The following is a 20,642-nucleotide window of genomic DNA, read 5'->3' on the forward strand; positions in this document are numbered from 1 at the left end:
GGTCTATATTCATAGATCTTTGAAAGTTGCCACTCAGGTGGATAGAGCTTGTAAGAAGGCCTATAGTGTATTAGCGTTCATTAGCAGAGGGATTGAATTCAAGAGTCGTGAGGTGATTTTGCAGCTGTACAGGACCTTGGTTAGGCCACATTTGGAGTACTGTGTGCAGTTCTGGTCACCTCATTTTAGGAAAGATGTGGAAGCTTTGGAGAGAGTGCAGAGGAGATTTACCAGGATGTTGCCTGGAATGGAGAATAGGTCGTACGAGGATAGGTTGAGAGTGCTAGGCCTTTTCTCATTGGAACGGTGAAGGATGAGAGGTGACTTGATAGAGATAAGATGATCAGGGGAATAGATAGAGTAGACAGTCAGAGACTTTTTCCCCGGGTACAACAAAGTGTTACAAGGGGACATAAATTTAAGGTGAAGGGTGGAAAGTATAGGGGGGATATCAGGGGTAGGTTCTTTACCCAAAGAGTGGTGGGGGCATGGAATGCGCTGCCTGTGGGAGTGGCAGAGTCAGAACCATTGGTGACCTTTAAGCAGCAATTGGATAGGTACATGGATAGGTGCTTAAGCTAGGACAAATGTTCGGCACAACATCGTGGGCCGAAGGGCCTGTTCTGTGCTGTATTGTTCTATGTTCTATGTTCTATGGTTAAACCAGGAAAGTGAAGTTGAGGATTATCAGATTTGCCGTATTCCCAGTGAATGAGAGACAATGGGCCATATGACCTATTTCTCCTCTAACAACTTGTAGTCTCATGGTCTCTTTATAAGGGCAAACCGTGAACCTTAAATATCTATAGTAACCACGTGACCACAGACTGAGGCAAGCTTTGCGAAACCCATGTGGAATAAGCAAAGCTATCCACATTGAGATTATCACTTTATCTGAAGACATCAAATGCAGACAACAGAATCAGCAGCAAGAAATTTACACCTCTTGCTTAATTCACTTGTGCATCATAATTTCAAATATTGGAAGATGAAATGCTCACTTGCCAGTTAGTCGACTTGGAGAGACAATGGAGATAGGCTCTGGAATACACACTGAATTATATTTCAACAGCTTCTCTTGAGCAGCAGAGCAGACAGACAAAGAAATGCACTTGTGACAAAACCTGGAACTTTCTCTCTCTCTCCCTCTCTCTCTCTCTTGCTGTCTCCTGTCTGTCTGCTTCTGTCATCAGCTTAGGAACTATGCTCAGTGAAAAAGCAAATTGGGGAAGCAATCATTTACTGACAATTCAAAGATCTATAGACTCTGCTACTATTGAGGATACCATACAACCATTAAATGTCAGTACCAAGTTTAAAATTGGACACCTCAAAAACTGTAGGAATTTTTGAATGGCACAACCATATTTCTTTTTATTTTATCACTTGCACTTATGGCACGTGCTTGATATCGCATTTTAATTAGTTTATCTTGGGATTGGTCAGTAATAAATTTCCTTTTTGGTCAGTAATCAGATTTCTTTCCTCACACTCAAGAACATCTTGGTAATTGGCTGCTTAATTTTCTAGCAAACTATGTGTTAGTTGAAGCATAGCAGCTGCGTGCTACAAACAAAAGTTGCAACCAAGTGGGGAAGGGGAGAGGTGGGTTAAAAAGATGGGAGCCAATTGCCTCCAGTTCACCTGGTTGTCACACAATTCCACTGTAAAGTTAAACCCAATCTCCAAATCCATTTATGGAAGAAATGGATATTCAAACAAATATGCTAAGAAGGTTAGAATCACAATCCAGTATAATTTCTTAGTAAGGTAAAGTGTCGTTGTCTGATCTATTCATCAAGATGGAGACTTTTTTTTAAGACTTTAATTCTATAATACCGTCAAAACATAGCTATTCAAATCTGCCTCTACTAATCCACAAAACCTGAGTTTTGAAGACCTTTCTAATCATTGTCAGTGGGTCTGACAATCAGAAAAGAGCAATTATTTGTTGTTAATCTTATGAAAGAATCCTTTATAGAACATTATAATCCCTTTTCAAAAGTCTGTTTCACTGCAAACAACCTGAGAGAGACAAGACCACCCACACTTTCCTAATTGTCTGCAATGTTGTCTCAGTGCATGTTTATGGTAAAATTTCAGATTCTCATGCTGTTTAGAGTTTAGGGGTGGCACGGTGGCTCAGTGGTTAGCACTGCTGCCTCACAGCACCAGCTTCCTAGGTTCAATTCCAGCCTCAGGTGACTGTGTGGAGTTTGCACATTCTCCCCATGTCTGTGTGGGCTTCCTCCCACAGTCCAAAGATGTGCAGGTCAGGTGAATTGGCCATACTCAATTGTCCATAGTGTTAGGTGCATTAGTCAGAGGGAAATGGGTCTGGGTGGGTTACTCTTCAGAGTGTTGTTGTGGACTGGTTGGGCCAAATGACCTGTTTCCACACTGTGTGGAATCTAATCTAATCTTACTTCTATGTTAAATTTAGCACCCTAATTGCAGCATTAACTTGATTTTTAAAATATAAATGGTTGTGAATTCAAGCCCCATTCCAGAGATTTGAGCACAAAATCCAAACTGTTACTTCACTACCCTACTACTGCACCGATAGAGATGCCAACTTTTGAATGAGGTGTTAAAAGGGGATTGCAGTAACCGTCTCTTGTGAATTTTAAAACTCCAATGGCTTATTTTGGTGTCATAGTTAACATGTATTGCTTAATATACAGCATGAAAATAAGCTGATCATTATTACATTGTTGTTTGGTGGAGTTTACCATGCAAAACATGCCCCTTCCTATATTCAATACTTCAAAGCACTCAATCAGCTGTACAACACCTAGGGATAACCTGAGATCATGAAAGTTTCTTTAAGAATACATGATTTTCTTTCAGTCTTAAAAGTGGTGTGCTCAGCATTGGTAAGTCTCTCTCAGTGAGTAAATGAGCAGTACATCTCTAGTTTGATTTGCTTCTTGGATTGCATATTTCTCTTGTTTGTGTTAGAATGTAATTTATTTAGCAGTGTGTCATTGTGACTAGGCCAATGATTTCCTTGTCCATTTTTGTGTTATTATCAGTGACTTCTCTGTCAATGTCTCTCAGTATGCCCCTGTGGGTCACCGGCTCAGATTTCTCTGTCAGTGTCTCCCAATGTGTGCCTTTGTGACAGTGGCTGTGTTTTCTCATTCAGTATCTCCCAGTTCGTGCCAGAGAGTAACTGACAATCATTTCTCAATCAGTGTCTCCCAGAGTGTACCATTGTGTCACTAGCTGCAGCAGCTCCATCAGAGTCCCCTAGTGTGTACCTTTGTGTCACTGGCTGTGAGTTCTTTGCCAGTGTGTGCCTTTGTGACAGTGGCAGTGATTTCTGTCAGTCTCCCAGTGTGTGCCTTTGTGACAGTGACAGTGATTTCTCAGTCAGTATCTTCCAGTGCATACCTTTCTAAAACTGGCTGTGATTTCTCAGTCAGTGTCTCCCAGTGTGTCTGCCTTTGTGATAGTGGCTGTGATTTCTCAGTCAGTGTCTCCCAGCGTGTGCCTTTGTGACAGTGACAGTGATTTCTGTCAGTCTCCCAGTGTGTGCTTTTGTGACAGTGGCTGTGAGTTCTCAGTCAATGTCTCCCAGCGAGTGCCTTTGTGACAGTGGCTGTGAGTTCTCAGTCAGTGTCTCCCAGTGTGTGCCTTTGTGACAGTGACAGTGATTTCTCAGTCAGTGTCTCCCAGCGAGTGCCTTTGTGACAGTGGCTATGATTTCTCAGTCTGTGTCTCCCAGTGTGTCTGCCTTTGAGACAGTGGCTATGATTTCTCAGTCAGTGTCTCTCTCTTTCTCTGTCCTTTACCTGTCTGATAGCATATTTGATTCTCTCTCTCTCTCTTTCTGCTGCCATGTCTCTCAGCCTCCCCCTTATCTCTGACTGGAAGTCCGTGTCTGTCAGTGCTACGCAGGGCGGTCCCTGCGCAGTTGGATGACCCTGAATGGTTGTGCTGAAAGCGGTAATTCTTTCATTCAGTTCGGCGGCTCTGGAGCACTGGAGCCGGGCAGAGGACCGCTCCCTCCGGGAAGTGCCGGAGTAAGTTATTACTGTAGCGAGAGCTTTGGCACCGCAGAGAGGCCGGCACCCACTCGCGAGGTTTCCCGGCACCAGGAGCAGCCGGAGTTTTTGTTGATCTGTAGCGGGAGCGGACTCGCTTGGCGGAGCTCCGCCAACAACAACTTGCCTTTATACAGCGCCTTCTGAAACGTCCCACGGCCGGTGGGACGAGGGGGGGGGGCGGGGGAGGGGGGAAGGAGTTTTGGGGGCCACATCTTGAACAAATACGCTCACCCTCCCGAACCTTGGCAGCACGACTGAGGCTGGAGAGCCCGGAGGGTTAACACCGGGGAGCCCGCTGAGTCTCTGCGGCAGGATCTTGGGATAGAGGCACCGCAGAGGAGAGAGAGAGAGAAAAAGAGAAAGGGGAGCGCTGTGATAGCTGGTGGTGCTCAGCTGAACCCGGGAGGCACTCGGCACACTTCCCAAGTAAGTGCTCTTCAAGGGAATAGCGCTGAGAGAAATTGCAAAACGTGCAACTGCATCTCCTATAATTGCCCGTCAGTGCAGTCCCGGACACAAGAATATGCCAGTCCCCCAGCTTGAGGCGAGATAGTTCCACATCTGAGTTAGCTTTCCATTTGTTTTTGGTAGGGGAGATGTGGGGAGGGAAAGAGAATGTCTTGGACTGCGATGGAGTTGATCGGGCTTAGGAGGCTCGTTATTTGCTCGATGCTGGAGCTGCTGAGAGTTATTTGGTTGGGCTTTGTGCCTGGTTAGACGCCGAACATAAAGGGGATTGTTGCGGCGGATACACTCGCTACATTTCGGTAGCCTCCCCCCCCCCCATGCTGGGAGAGAGGGGTTGTTGCAAGATTCTCTGCATGTTTTACAGGGCTTCAGAGCTGGTGTACTATGTCCAGTGGGTTGTATTAAGCAGGATTCTGTTCATATGTTGTGTAGGAATCGTGCACTGGGGGATATTGACTGACAAAGGGTCAGTGGAAGGAAGCATTAACTCTTCAGTCTCCTTCCACTGATGCTGAGTTTCTGCACTTGCTGTATTTCAGATTTTCAGCAATCCTTTATGTTTCCAGCTTTCCATAGTGTTGGTTTGGAAGGACAATTTAATTGATCGTCTTTGCCGCTGTAGTTCGGACAGGATCCCTGTCCTGTGTGACTGACACTTCCTGACCGTCTCTTGTAGTATGGTGGGGAGGGGGGGGGTCACTATTCTGCAGGCTGGTGGAATTGCCGTGGTCAGATTTCAGGCAGTGTCGCTGTCCTTTACATTCCTGTATTCTGGAGATTTACCCCTGTTTGGGGAGACTGTCCCGGGTCTGATGAGCCGCGATGGCTTTTGAGTTTTGGGGTTGGATCAGAGACGGAGAGATTGCTTTGTGTTCATGATTATAAACCATTCCCGGGAGACACCCGGAGCTGTGGTAGCGCCGAGTCTCAACCACTGGCTTCCCTGGGATAACTCCGCTGAACCGCTTGGAGGTGTTAAATAACGCCCATGAACCCACGGCAACCTTCATTCGTTGAATAGAGCGTCAACTTGAATGAATGAATGAATGAATGAGGTACTCCCGGTCTAATCGTTCCGCACAGTGTTCAGACAAAACAGCAGGACTGTCGTTCATAGTATTGTTATAGCACACTGAGGTGACCAACTTTCGGATCAAAGATATCCTCAGGAAACCAATTCTACAAATATTGTTTTTTCTCTCTCTGCAGCCCTGAGCTCCATTTATCTTGATCTTCTAGGCCAATTATGTTAAGGATGTAGGGGAGGGCGTATTTGTGATCGTTTCTAACCCTCTGTTGTAAATTGAAACATGCGGGTACTGAAAGGTTCACACCAATAAGAAAAATATTGAATCGGCTGGGGGCTATCTGCTCCAGTAAGGAGGGCAGGAGCAAATTATTCCCCAGGTATTAGCAAATCCATTAATGTGGAAAATAGTTGCGATTACCTACATACAATATAAGGGGAAGCATATGAGGGAGAAGGGAATGGGATATATTTAGAAGATTAGATTTAGAAGGTTTTGATTTAAGGGATAGAAACGGAGGTCTGGTCTGTTGGCTCAAATGACTCATATTTGTTCAGTAATACGCCACGCAGGATGACTCTGTGCTTCCTGGGGTATGTGCTCTTGGATATCCCCAGATGGTCATGATTTGTACTTGGGACCTGTCAGATTCGAGAGTTCGCGCAATGATCCGGCGGACGGATGACTGTCGGTTAAAACATTGTCGAATTCATTTGAGTGAACTAAAGCGTGTGAGCATTCAATCCTAATCCAGGGGCATCTCGCTCAGGCGTAACAATGAATTCTCAAAGTCATCTCCAGTACATTGTGCGTTTTGCTGAGCTCCATTTCGAATGCATTACAGATCAGAACCCTTGCCACCAAGTATCAAGAACAAAATCTATCTGTGAAGTTTTTAGTAGCTAAGTCACAGTCATAAATCGGTCCAAACTAGAGTTGCCTTTTTATTTAAAAGGAAAGCTCTAACAGAAATGCTGTTGTGAATCGATTTATACAATCAGGTCTTTCATCAAAAGGCTATATGTTTCTAGTTTTATTTTCTAGATGGGATATTCTAGTCTTAGTAACCGTCTTATGTCGAACTGCTAACTCTGTTCTTTTTGCCACGATCTCAAACTGATGCATTGCAATTACCGATTCCCGTTTTGAGCCCTCCTATTAAAACCACCTTACAATCCTCTTTGTTCCAGAGGAAAGCAAAATGTCCAATTTCTCCTCGATCATCTCTCCTAACTGAAGTGGTTCAATCCTGTGTGAGTGCTGTAGTGTCAGAGGTGCCATCTTTCAGCTGAAATATTAATGGGAAGCACCATCTGCCTTCTCAGATGGGTACAGACAATTCAGTACCCCCATTTCAAATGATCTCTGCTGTCCTGGCTAATATCTATCCTCCATACAATATTATAAATACAGTTGATTTGTCATTCATAACTCAGGACATACATTGGCTGCAATGTTTCCTATACTACCACAGAACTAAACTTCAAATGTTCATTGTGGTGTCCTGAGTTATAAAAGGCACTATGTTATCTCATGCCTTTCTTTGCTCTTAATGCATTGGAAATATATGAAAGAAATGACCCAATACTCATTTGCTTCATGTTGCAATTGAGCTGCATTAGCCCAAGTGCGGAACAAGGTCTGGTTGTCACAGTGAGAGCAGCGACAAAGTGTGTTCATGTTCAAGAAGAGGTCTGAGATGGAAATGGCAGCAATATATAGAGGTAAAAACAATGACTGCAGATGCTGGAAACCAGATTCTGGATTAGTGGTGCTGGAAGAGCACAGCAGTTCAGGCAGCATCCGAGGAGCTTCGAAATCGACGTTTTGGGCAAAAACCCTTCATCAGGAAGGCTTTTGCCCGAAACATCGATTTCGAAGCTCCTTGGATGCTGCCTGAACTGCTGTGCTCTTCCAGCACCACTAATCCAGAGCAATATATAGAGCTATATTTCACTAAAAGCAGCAACATCACTCCAGGTAGTAATGACTCCTGAAACCTACAGTTTACTGTTGCAAAACAATATGCTAAGTACCACCAGTTAAGAATTTCATCGCATTCAAATTATTTTTACTTCAAAGAGTACACCAAACCTTTGTTTTTACTTTTTGTTCCTTCTCTATTGCTTTTTGTTATTCCCTTCATTATTTTTTTTTGTAATTTACATCTCAACACTGTATAAGGACAAAATTGCCATAGACAAGGCAGTTTATAGATAACCTATGTATGGTATTAGCATTTTGCACAAGTTTACCTTCCAACCTTTTATAGTAACATGTCAGTAAGGAAAATATAATCTGCCTAAGTGTGCACACTAACTACACGGTGTTTACTATATAAATTGGTGTTTGCATTAAGTCCTACTAATAGTTATATGGGTTTAGGAAAATGCTAGGATCCAAGTGCAAAACATCAGCCTCCTCATTTAAAGAGTTTATCAAAAGCATTGCGGATTGTCATGGTGGTAATAAAATATTGAATATCAATTCTTAAAATTCTAACATGACTTTTCATACTTGAACTCTCATGAACTGAAACTGTTTTAACATAGAGAAAAACTTAAATTGCAACAGCCTTATCTGACCACACAGTCACTAAGCTCTGTCAAACCAACAAAGAACAACCAATATCATCTAAACTAAAATTTATTTTCATTAAAATGTACTGAAATTAGTCCATCCAATCAGGCATAAAGAAACCTTATTTTGCTTTACATTTGAGTAATAAGTTTCAGGTTATCGGGAATGAACAACAACCCCTCCGGTTGTTCGGCATGCAAACAATGAGCTCAGACATCAAAATGCACAAATCAACTTATATTTCAGGAAATTGCATTTGGCAGAACCGAGGAGAGAGATTTATGACGGAACCAGCTGGAGATGGTGCTTTTTTGACATCTCAAGAAGGAGAAATGTCCAGTGACAGAATTGATTCAAATGGAACATCAAAATGTTCAAGAAATCAAAAGACAATTGAAATATTTGCTACTGCTGCAGATACAACACATCAATTAAAAGACTGTAGTCCCAGGTTAAAACTGTGCATCATGCCTCATTTGTGGAGCTTGTCTAACCCATATGGTCAACAAATTCCATGGCCATTTTAAGGCAGGTTTTCTCTTCTTAACACCATTTCATCCCTCTAAGGATTATAGGCTGTATATTTCTTTTACACTAGACAGTTTCCCCTTTTAATTTTGTATCTATCTGAGTGTATGCTTGATTACTTTATTTTTTATTATTTTCTTGGGATTAACAGGTTCCAAATGTCTTTTCTTCACTCAAGAAAATCTTGTAATTGGCTCCTTATTGATTCAAAAGCTTTGGATGTGACATTTTTATTATATGGCCTCTTTCAAAAAAGAACTTGCCTTTTTTTATTCATTCACAGAATAAAAACATCACTGGCTGGGCCAATATTTATTGCCCATCTCAAATTTCCAAGAAGGCAGTTAAGAGACAACCACAACACTATGGGTCGAGAGTCCCACATAGGCCAACCAGGTGAGGAGGGCAGTTTCCTTCCCTAAAGGGCATTAGTGAATCAGACTGGCATTTCCACATCAATCAACTCATGGTCATCATTAGACTTCCAGCTGCAGATTTTTATCAACTATATGTTATTGTGGGTTTTGAAACCAGGTCCCCAGAACATTACCTGGGTGCCTGGATTAATAGTGCAGTGATAATACCACAAGACCATCACCTCCCCAGTTGAGGAGGTTGACAGGAAAGGAGCTCACCCTTCCTCACCTGCTTGCAACAGGGATATACACATGGATCTGTGCTTCTCCTTCAGAATAGTGCTGTCAGAGCTTTACAGTCAGAGATGTCATCTTTAAAACGAGACATTAAAATGTTTAAAGTGGATATATAAGTTCCCATGTCAAAAAAATGTGACGCTGGAAAAGCACAGCAGGTCAGGCAGCATCCAAGGAGCAGGGGTATGAGTTTAGCATCCGGAGTAGAATAGGGCATTGTCCAAGCTTCCTATCCAGTACTCTAAAGATAAAGTAACTGGCCATTTACCTTACTGGAATTGTTAAAACGTAGTTCCAGACACACTGTCTTTAGCTCAGTTCTTTTGCTCATTGAGGCAATAGCAACCACTATCAAATATCAATGGAACCAGTTAACACCAATGGAATGTGGACCTACAAACATCTGGTTACCAGACAGACACCTGCTAATGATCAATACTAATGAATCAGAGTCGGGGAAAGAAAAAGCTCTACAATTGAAAATAAGAGTCTCATATCACTCCTCAAACGTTAGTTGGGATTAGTCTGTCCAATGATCAATTGCTATGAATGAGCAAATGCTACAGCAGAAATCATTTAGAACTTTAAGTGATGGGAAGGGATTGTGTTGGATAAGATAATGGTTTAGAAGGGGATAATGTTCACGATACATTAGCACTGTGCATTCCACAGTGTTGGTAGAGACAAGAAGTTATAGTTTCTAGAGTAAACAGATGTATTGGTATCAGCTCACCAAGGTGCAATTAATTATGCCTGACCAAATTTATGTCTATATTGCTATCATACAATAAGCCTGCTTGCTATCTGAGAACAGTGCCTGCTTTGTAGCTACTCTATGGTGTCTTATCCTCTATCACTAATAACTAGATAGGCCGAGGTCAGAGCAAAGACACAAGAGACTTGTAGTAAAGTACCTGAAACAATCCTTATGCTGCACAACACAATGGGAGAAGTGACAAATACACAAGATATCAGGAATGGTCAATTGTGCAAATTACATGAAATTCCAACATTACAAATCTGATGCCCACTCCAAGGAAAAGAAATACAGGAAGCAAACGAGGAAACTGTGAGTTTACCGCCTTTAAGAGTATTATGACTTTGAAAGGGGAGGCAGTAATGTAGTGGTAATGTCACTGGGTTAGCAATCCAGAACTCCAGACCAATGCTCTGGGCTCATGTTTTCAGATCCCTCCATGACAGATGGTGCATTTTGAATTGATTTAAAAAATCTGGAATAGAAAGAGCAGGCCTTATGGCAACCATGTAACCTCTGTAGATTATATTTTTAAAAAACCTTAATTTTACTATTGTACTTTAGGGAAGGAAATCTTCCATTCCTCACCTGGTCAGACCTACATGTAACACCAGATGTGCAGCAATGTGTTTGACTCTTAACTGCCCTCCAGGCAATTTGGGGTAAGTAATATACGCTTACCAAGGCAACAATACCCAGCTCCTGTGAAAATAAAATAAGAGGCATAATCAGGCAGCACCGGAAATGTGATTATTGATAAAGTGAGACAGTAGCAGCCATGGAAACAGCAAAAAGGCAAGTTTGAACCCTAAAAGCAAAACTACATTCAGGAGCTGGTATGAAGTACAGGCAGGAGTGTGACCTTGGAAAAACGGGGAAAAGAAACAGCCACACATAGAAAATGCTTAGTAAAGGAGGTTCTATAAGGAGAAACTGAGGTTTTGGAGATAGAGTTAGAGATTCATAGAGATATAGAATATGGAAACAGACCCTATGGTCCAACTCTTCCATGCTGACCAGATATTCTAAACTAATCTAGTCCCATTTGGCCCATATCCCTCTAAACCCTTCCTCATCATGAACCCATCCAGATGCCTTTTAAATATTGTAATTGTACCAGCCTCTATCACTTTTTCTGGCTCCTCATTTCATACATGCACCACCCTCTGTGTGAAAAAATTGCTTCTTTGGTCCATTTTAAGTCTTTCCCCTCTCACCTTAAACCTATGCCCTCTAGCTTTGAACTCCACCACCCCGGAAAAAAGACCTTGGCTATTCATTCTACTCATGTTCCTCATGATTTTTGTCTGTTTTTCTCCTTTTTACAGTGTCATTGTTTTGATCAATTTTTCCCCCAAAGCTCCAAAACAGTGCAATTGCTTATAAAACAGTAATTACTGCTCCTAGAATTCAAGGAGATCAGCTCCAAAATTGAAAATACCTCAAAAAAGGAGCAGCTCTGACAGCCTCGATATTTTCTCGTCTTCCATCTTAGATTAGCCAGAATCCTTTTCTCCTAAAGGAAAAGCAAATAACTCTATTAAAAAAGATACACAAACCAGAAAGTGAAGGCAAGTGATCGTGAATGAAGTTCTGTTTTCCACAATGAGCATTACATGAAACCGGGTGCTAGGAAACCATGATTTTTGAGGCTGTGAATTCCAACACCATAAGCTTTTATTTTCTGTAAAAAATATTGATGTGGCACCTTATCAAATGCTTTTTGGAAATCCAATTACAATAAACTCAACAGCCGAGGTTCTTCATCAAAGTATTCCCATAAATTGTTTAAATATTATTTACCTTTTGCAATACTGTGTTGAATATTGCTGGTTACCACATGACCTGCTATAGCAATCTTAGGAACAGTTTTATCATCTTTCTGATGATGGATGTTTAACCAAATTACCTGAAATGTCATGCTTTCTGATTCCTTCACTTTTTGATTAAAGGATTTGTGTGCATACTGTATTCTGATGGAGGCTTTTCCAAATCTTGGAAATTCTGTAAAATTAAATCCAATCTGAGTCATGGCAATGAATATTCATCCTGTTTTAGAGGAGCACAGTGGTTCAGTGGTTAGCACTGCTGCCTCACCGCACCAGGGACCTGAGTTCAATTCCTGCCTTGGGTGACTATCTGTGTGGAATTTCCTCATTCTCCCCAAGTCCGTGCGGGTTTCCTCTGGGTGCTCTGGTTTCCTCCCACAGTCCAACGATGTGCAGGTTAGGTGGATTGCCATGCTAAATTGCCCATTGTGTCCAGGGATGTGCAGGCTGGGTAGATTGACCATGGGGAATGCAGGATCACAAGGGTAGGATAAAGGGTGGGTCTGAGTGAAATGCTCTTCAAAGTGTCACCGTGAACTCAATAGGCCAAATGGCCTGCTTCAATGCTGTAGGGAATTTATGACTCAACCATCTCTCTAGCCACTTTAATTGAGTAGTCATGAATATAGCAATGCAAGCTAAAGGAACAGCAATGTTATGACAGTACATATTTAACATACCTTTACAATAATAAGATGAAACAACACATTGTGAAGAAAAAGTAAAGGATATAATAGTTTCTAGCAGCTTCAAGGTCGGCAAAGGACTGTACAGAATACAATAAACAATAGACAAAAGAAAATAGGTGCAGGAGTAGGCCATTCTGCCCTTCGAGCCTGCACCACCATTCAATATGATCATGGCTGATCACCCTTAATCAGTATCCTGTTCCTGCCTTATCACCATAACCCTTGATTCCACTATCCTTCTCTATCCAACTCTTTCTTAAATGAATCCAGAGACTGGGCCTCCACTGCCCTCTGGGGCAGAGCATTCCACTCAGCCACCACTCTCTGGGTGAAGAAGTTTCACCTCATCTCTGTCCTAAATGGTCTACCCCGTATTTTTAAGCTGTGTCCTCTGGTTTGGCACTCACCCATCAGCGGAAACATGTTTCCTGCCTCCAGAGTATCCAGTCCTTTAATAATCTTATATGTCTCAATCAGATCCCCTCTCAGTCTTCTAAACTCAAGGGTATACAAGCCCAGTCGCTCCTGTCTATCAGCGTAAGGTAGTCCCGCCATTCCAGGAATTGACCTTGTGAACCTACGCTGCACTCCCTCAATAGCCAGATGTCTTTCCTCAAATTTGGAGACCAGAACTGCACACAATCCTCCAGGTGTGGTCTCACCAGAGCCCTGTACAGCTGCAGAAGAACCTCTTTGCTTTTATACACAATCCCTCTTGTTATGAAGGCTAGCATGCTATTAGCCTTCTTCACTACCTGCTGTATCTGCATGCTTACCTTCATTGACTGGTGCACTGCCCCTTTACCTAAATTGATTCCATTTAGGTAGTAATCTGCCTTCCTGTTCTTGCCACCAAAGTGGATAACCATACATTTATCCACATTAAACTGCATCTGCCATGCATCTGACCACTCACCTAACCTGTCCATGTCACCCTTTAATCTCCTAACATCCTCATCACATTTCACCTTGCCACCCAGCTTAGTATCGTCAGCAAATTTGCTCATGTTATTACTAATACCATCTTCTATATCATTAATATATATTGTAAAAAGCTGCGGTCCCAGCACTGATCCCTGCGGTACCCCACTGGTCACTGCCTGCCATTCCAAAATGGAGCTGTTTATCACTACTCTTTGTTTCCTGTCAGCCAACCAACTTTCAATCCAAGTTAGTACTTTGCCCCCAATACCATGCACCCTAAATTTGCTCACTAACCTCCTATTTGGGGCTTTATCAAAAGCTTTCTAAAAGTCCAGGTACACTCCATCTACTGGATCTCCCTCATCCATCTTCAGAGTTACATCCTCAAAAAAATTCCAGAAGATTAGTCAAGCATCATTTCCCCTTCATAAATCCATGCTGACTCTGACCTATTCTGTTACTACTATCCAGATGTGTCGTAATTTCATCCTTTATAATAGACTCCAGCATCTTTCCTACCACTGAGGTCAGACTAACTGGTCTATAATTTCCTGCTTTCTCTCTACCATCTTTCTTAAAAAGTGGTACAACATTAGCCACCTTCCAATCTGCAGGAACTGATCCCGAATCTATCGAACTCTGGAAAATAATCACCAACGCATCCACGATTTCTCGAGCCACCTCCTTCAGTACCCTGGAATGTAGACCATCAGGCCCTGGGAACTTATCAACCTTCAGACCTAACAGTCTCTCCAACACCAATTCCTGGCAAATATAAATTCCCTTCAGTTCAGGTCCTTCAGCCACTGTTACCTCAGGGAGATTGCTTGTGTCTTCCGCAGTGAACACAGATCTGAAGTACCAATTCAATTCTTCTGCCATTTCTTTGTTCCTCGTAATATATTCCCCTGTTTCTGTCTTCAAGGGCCCAATTTTAGTCTTAACCATTTTTTTGCTTTCACATACCTAAAAAAGCTTTTACTATTCTCCTTTATATTTTTGGCCAGTTTATCTTCGTACCTCATTTTTTCTCTGCGTATTTCCTTTTTAGTAATCCTCTGTTGTTCTTTAAAAGCTTCCCAGTCTTCCGTTTTCCCACTTATCTTTGCTATGTTATACTTTTTGTCTTTTAACTTTATATGTTTCTTAACTTCCCTCATCAGCCACGGCCACCCATGCCTCCTCCTAGGATCTTTCTTCCTTTTAGGAATGAACTGATCCTGCATCTTCTGCATAATACACAGAAATATCTGCCATTGTTCCTCCACTGTCATCCCTGCTAAGGTATTGCACCATTGAACTTTGGCCAGCTCCTCACTCATAGCTCCATAGTTCCCTTTATTCAACTAAAATATTGTCACTTCCGATTGTACCCTCTCCCTCTCAAATTGCAGATTGAAGCTTATTGTATTATGGTCACTACTTCCCAATGGCTCCTTCACTTCGAGGTAGGAAGATGGGACTTCATGGAGGTGGTGTTTCTTAGGATAAAGCATTGCTTCAAAGTTAAATACTAAGACAGTTAAGTAAATAGATCCATTGATTTGTAGCAGGCCTGATTGCAGATGATGCTACTAACTGACACTAATTCAAGGAATGTATGGATTCTTTTGCAGAAGTTGTAAAGCTATTGATAATGACTTCAATTCGCAGTGAGGCGCATGTGTGTGCATTGGAGACTACACAAAGCCTGTTCTAACTCTACAAAATAGGTGACAGCCATTTGCTGGTTATTTTCTCATGGTAATCTGTGATCAACCTAAGTCAACCAGCTCAGTTCAAAATCTAAACGAAGCCTGCAGTTAACTGAAAATCATTGTTAGTTTGTACATTCTCATTCTCCACTAACAATCCTTTAATAATCAGAGTCCACTTGCCAGACAATCAGTATTCTCCTCTTATCCAGTACAACTTATTGGTTTTGCCCTTGAATGGATATTCTTGCAAATTGTCTTAATGAGTGCAAGTCAAAAAGGATTTGATAAAATGTGTATCTTTCAGCAATACAAGAGATTAAATGGTAGGCTGGACAGAATCCAGGCATATGCTTTTCTAGTCTTGAGTTTTATTTCAACTTACTCATCAATACCCTCCCCACATTGATTGCTTATTCAACACACACACGCAGATCCATCACACACACACTCTTCTCACCCAGTTATCCTGATATCAATCTACAGTCATCCTCCATCCCCTTATTCCATTGGGTCTTGAGCATCGCTGCCAGTCCCTTCAGGGTGATCACAAATTCCCCTCTTTTCTTTTTCTCAAATAAATTATTATTGCAATAATTTAAGATGCACAAAATAAAAAAAATGCTGCATATTATATTCCAGCTTCTTTGATTATCCATTGGAACTTCAAATATCCTTTTCCAGTACTGCTCACAGTTTCTTAAAACATATTGCGTTCTTTGAAAATCAATGAGATGACTGCTGCTAAGCACTCATTTCAATTTGACCATTTCTCCAATTCCAGCAACTATTTTAAAGTGCAATATTGATCCTCAGACATTCCTCATTCACACATTTGTTGAATATATGTTATCCCATAGTGATTTGTTATCAACTTCACACAGGCAGTTTTTGGGTTGCCAATGGGTTCTGTTTGGAGTCTGTTTCTTTGTGCTCAAGTCAGAATACAATGTAGGACAATATAAAGGAGCTATTTGTAAGTAGAGGAAATGGTCATATATGGGATCTTTAAAATTACACTCCAGTATGAGATCGCATTCATAAGTATGAGCATTTGTAAGTCAAATGTTCCTATATCAAGCACCCCTTGCACTCAAAATGGATTTTGTTGCATAATCCCTTTTTAGAATTTCTTCAACTTTAAGCTAAGAAAATTGTCATTTCTGCAGCCTCAATGTGACGCAGAGTTTCTGTCACTCAAGTATATTTTAACTACTCTCAGATCTTTTCAGTTTCCTGAACTAAGGACACATTTAAGGCTGAACAGGCTGGGGCTGTTTTCCCTGGAGTGTTGGAGGCTGAGAGGTGACCTTATAGAGGTTTACAAAATTATGTGGGGTATGGATAGGATAAATAGACAAAGTCTTTTCCCTGGGGTCGGGGAGTCCAGAAGTAGAGGGCATAGGTTTAGGGTGAGAGTGGAAATATATAAAAGAGATCTAAGGGGCAACTTTTTCACACAAAGGGTGGTACGTGTATGGAATGAGCTGCCAGAGGAAATGATGGAGGCTGATACAACTGCAACACTTAAAAGGCATTTGGATGGGTATATGAATAGGAAGGGTTTGGAGGGATATGGACCGAGTGCTGGCAGGTGGAATATCTGGTCGGCATAGACAGGTAGGACCGAAGGGTCTGTTTCCATGCTGTACATCTCTATGACCCTATTGCTCTACTTCCCTTTCCCAAAAAGGTCCTGCAGTTAAGAAGCATCACAATAAGTTTCAAATCCCTGGCATTTCCTAATGGTGGAAATTTCAAAACACAATGCTCCATTTTAAATCTCCATTTTCAAAGTGTTGTTTGCCTGAATAATATATTCACCTTGGGACATTTCATAGTTGAACTCAACTCTAAAACCTCAAAACTATAATTGGCCTCATTTGGGTGAGCAGTTCAGCTGTCCCATCAATCATTGCAATTCCTCCATTTCAGCTTTGGAAGCTGCTGCATTTTTTCCTGAGATTTTACTTTGATTAACTGCAATGGCACTAATGTTTTGTAAATAAGATTACTGTGTAAAATGACCCTTGATCCATTCTGCCTGATTTCCAATCTAATGTACTGAAAAGCCCTGGAGGCCTGACTTCTCAGTTTGCAGCCTATTTATGCCAATGTTTTGTGTTTCATTCCTTTAAGCCTAATGGTGACAATATTTTCAAATTCATCACTTCTTCCCCCCAAAACATCACATGCATCATAAAGACACCTGCAATGCAAGTAAAATGTGGCAGGGTGTGCTTTGAACTGGAGGAAGCCCGATTTTAATGACAGACCTTACTGAGAAGTACCAATCTCTTGAGGCACCCTTTGGGCTGTATACACACAATTTTTAAGAGTTTCCCAAAAAAGTTGCATTTGACAGCCCTTTTGGAGGATGAAGAGAACATCCCTTTTGAGCTCATCTTGCTGCAGATATCAATTGATCTTCATTCCCAAGTATTTTTTGGTTAACAAAGCAAATAAAATTGATTTTCCTGCCCAAGGTAATTCAACTGTTATATCTTGGTCCCTCAGATTTTCATCAAATCCTCATTTCACTAGCCTTGCATGTCCCACCAGGAGACAACTTGATCATACATATCTATCTATGTGATATTGATGGCTGTTCCTTATTTGGCACCCTCTGTGTATACCCCCAAATTCTCTCCAGCTTTGTAGTTCTTGCTGTTTGTTATTAATTTGTTTGTAGCAACTAAAATGTCCCAGTTGAATGGGCTTCTGCTTCTAGTGGCATTCCTGGTCTGCACTATATTTCTTGTCCTTGAAAAGCTGCATCATCCATTTTGCCTTCTATCCCATTTTGAATTGTTACAGTTTGATCTTACCCTTCTTCCAGTAACATTAGAATCATCAAAAACCTACAGTGCAGAAAGAGGCTATTCAGCCCATCAACTTTGCACTGACCCTCTGAAGGGCATCCCACCTTGACCTAGCCCCCCCAACATATCTCCATGTTTACCACCTAACCAAGCATCCCTGGACGCTAAGGGGAATTTAGCACAGCCAATCCACCTAATCCGCACATCTTTGGAGTGTCAGAGGAAATCAAAGCACCCAGGGAAAAGCCACGCAGACATGGGGAGAATGTGCAAACTCCACACAGACAGTCACACAAGACTGGAATCAAATCTGGGTCCTTGGCACTGGACGGTAGCAATGCTACCCACTGAGCTATTGTGCCACCCAACAGCTCACCTATGCAAGAAGTCCAATTCTTCAGTGATCTATTGTAAATAGCCACCCTCTCTACAATAGGTATATGTGCCTATTTCCTTTCAACAGGTTGTGATTTCTTTCTAGGGATATGTTCACATCCAGGTCTATTGTCGAGGCGTAGACTATATTTCCTTGCCTTCCATTTTTGTACTTCATGTTCCCAATCCATGGGCTTCATCTCGTACCATTCATCTGGTACATTAAATCAGTTGTTGCCCTTCCCTTCCCTGCTCCACTTATGATGTTCAGTTCACTCCTTGACTATCCTCTTCTGATTTGACTTTAGTACTTACTTTTAGAAGTTGCCTGTTGGGACCAAGGACTTAATTTAAATCAATAGAACCGATCTGTCCTTCATCAAACAAATTGTGAATTCCAACCATCTGACCCTCACGGTTGTGAAACATCTGGCCATGAGAAGTACCCGGCTCTTTGTTGCTTTCTATAACCTCAATAGAATTAATACCAAACAACACTGAATAGTGCACCTGAATAGTCTGGTTCTCATGTTACTGTAGAATTATTATTGGTCTTTACCAATAACTAACCCTGGCCTTGTCACTCTTTAGGTCCCTCTCTCTACACGAAGCAAGGTGTCCTTGTTTGAAACCAGCATCTAATGCATTAACCCACTCGTAATCTTGTATATGTCATTGAGAACAACCCTTAATTTTCTAAACTATTAAACCATTGTACTCAACCTTTCTTCACAGGACAACTTTTGCATCCCCGAGACAGCCGAGATTTGTATTGTCAGCAGTTTAGGATATCTTACTCTCATTCCCATCACATAAGTCATTAAATTTACTCTCTCCACTATCATTTCTCTTAGAATCCCAGGATGTAGTTCATTAGGTTCAGGAGATTTGTTGGTTCCATTAGTTTCTAAATACCTTTCTCCCTACTGCTGAGATATTTGTATCATCGATAGACCCAGGTGCGGTGCCAGAAGACTGGAGGTTGGCTAATGTGGTGCCACTGTTTAAGAAGGGTGGTAAGGACAAGCCAGGGAACTATAGACCAGTGAGCCTGACATCGGTGGTGGGCAAGTTGTTGGAGGGAATCCTGAGGGACAGGATGTACATGTATTTAGAAAGGCAAGGATTGATTAGTGATAGTCAACATGGCTTTGTGTGTAGGAAATCATGTCTCACAAACTTGATTGAGTTTTTTGAAGAAGCCACAAAGAGGATTGATGAGGGCAGAGTGATAGATGTGATCTATATGGACTTCAGTAAGGCGTTCGACAAGGTTCCCCATGGGAGACTGATTAGCAAGGTTAGATCTCATGGAATACAGGGAGAACTAGCCATTTGGATAAAGAAGTGGCTCAAAGGTAGAAGACAGAGGGTGGTGGTGGAGGGTTGTTTTTCAGACTGGAAGCCTGTGACCAGTGGAGTGCCACAAGGATTGGTGCTGGGCCCTCTACTTTTTGTCATTTACATAAATGATTTGGATGCGAGCATAAGAGATGAAGTTAGTAAGTTGGCAAATGACACCAAAATTGCAGGTGTTGTGGACAGTGAAGAGGGTTACCTCAGATTACAACAGGATCTGGACCAGATGGGCCAATGGGCTGAGATGGAGTTTAATTCAGATAAATGCGATGTGCTGCATTTTGGGACAGCAAATATTAGCAGGACTTATACACGTAATGGTAAAGTCCTAGGGAGTGTTGCTGAACAAAGAGACCTTGGAGTGCAGGTTCATAGCTCCTTGAAAGTAGAGTCGCAGGTAGATAGGATAGTGAAGAAGATGTTTGGTATGCTTTCCTTTATTGGTCAGAGTATTGAGTAAAGGAGTTGGGAGGTCATGTTGCAGCTGTACAGGACATTGGTTAGGCCACTGTTGGAATATTGCGTGCAATTCTGGTCTCCTTCCTATAGGAAAGATGTTCTGAAACTTGAAAGAGTTCAGAAAAGATTTACAAGGATGTTGCCAGGGTTGGAGGATCTGAGCTATAGGGAGAGGCTGAACAGGCTGGGGCTGTTTTCCCTGGAGCATCGGAGGCTGAGGGATGACCTTATAGAGGTTGACAAAATTATGAGGGGCATGGATAGGGTAAATAGGCAAAGTCTTTTCCCTGGAGTGGGAGAGTCCAGAACTAGAGGGCATAGGTTTAGGGTGAGAGGGGAAAGATATAAAAGAGACCTAAGGGGCAACTTTTTCACGCAGACGGTGGTACGTAGATGGAATGAGCTGCCAGAAGATGTGGTGGTGG

At 41.9% G+C, this 20,642-nt stretch overlaps 1 protein-coding gene across 6 annotated transcripts in view; it reads left to right on the forward strand.

Annotated features, from left to right (window-relative positions):
* The first annotated feature begins 3,940 nt into the window (after positions 1-3,940).
* Positions 3,941-20,642, forward strand: part of syt12 (synaptotagmin XII) — a 215,466-nt gene continuing 198,764 nt past the window's right edge. For 4 of the 6 annotated variants that reach the window (XM_072591980.1, XM_072591978.1, XM_072591979.1 and 1 more), the window contains exon 1: positions 4,269-4,478. The gene's annotated coding sequence lies outside the window, so the exon portion shown is untranslated. Of the gene's footprint in view, positions 4,029-4,268; positions 4,479-20,642 lie in introns of those variants that run through there. The other 2 variants (XM_072591981.1, XM_072591982.1) reach the window with 2 other exon arrangements.

Source organism: Chiloscyllium punctatum, chromosome 22, assembly GCF_047496795.1.
Source record: "Chiloscyllium punctatum isolate Juve2018m chromosome 22, sChiPun1.3, whole genome shotgun sequence".
NCBI lineage: Eukaryota > Metazoa > Chordata > Chondrichthyes > Orectolobiformes > Hemiscylliidae > Chiloscyllium > Chiloscyllium punctatum.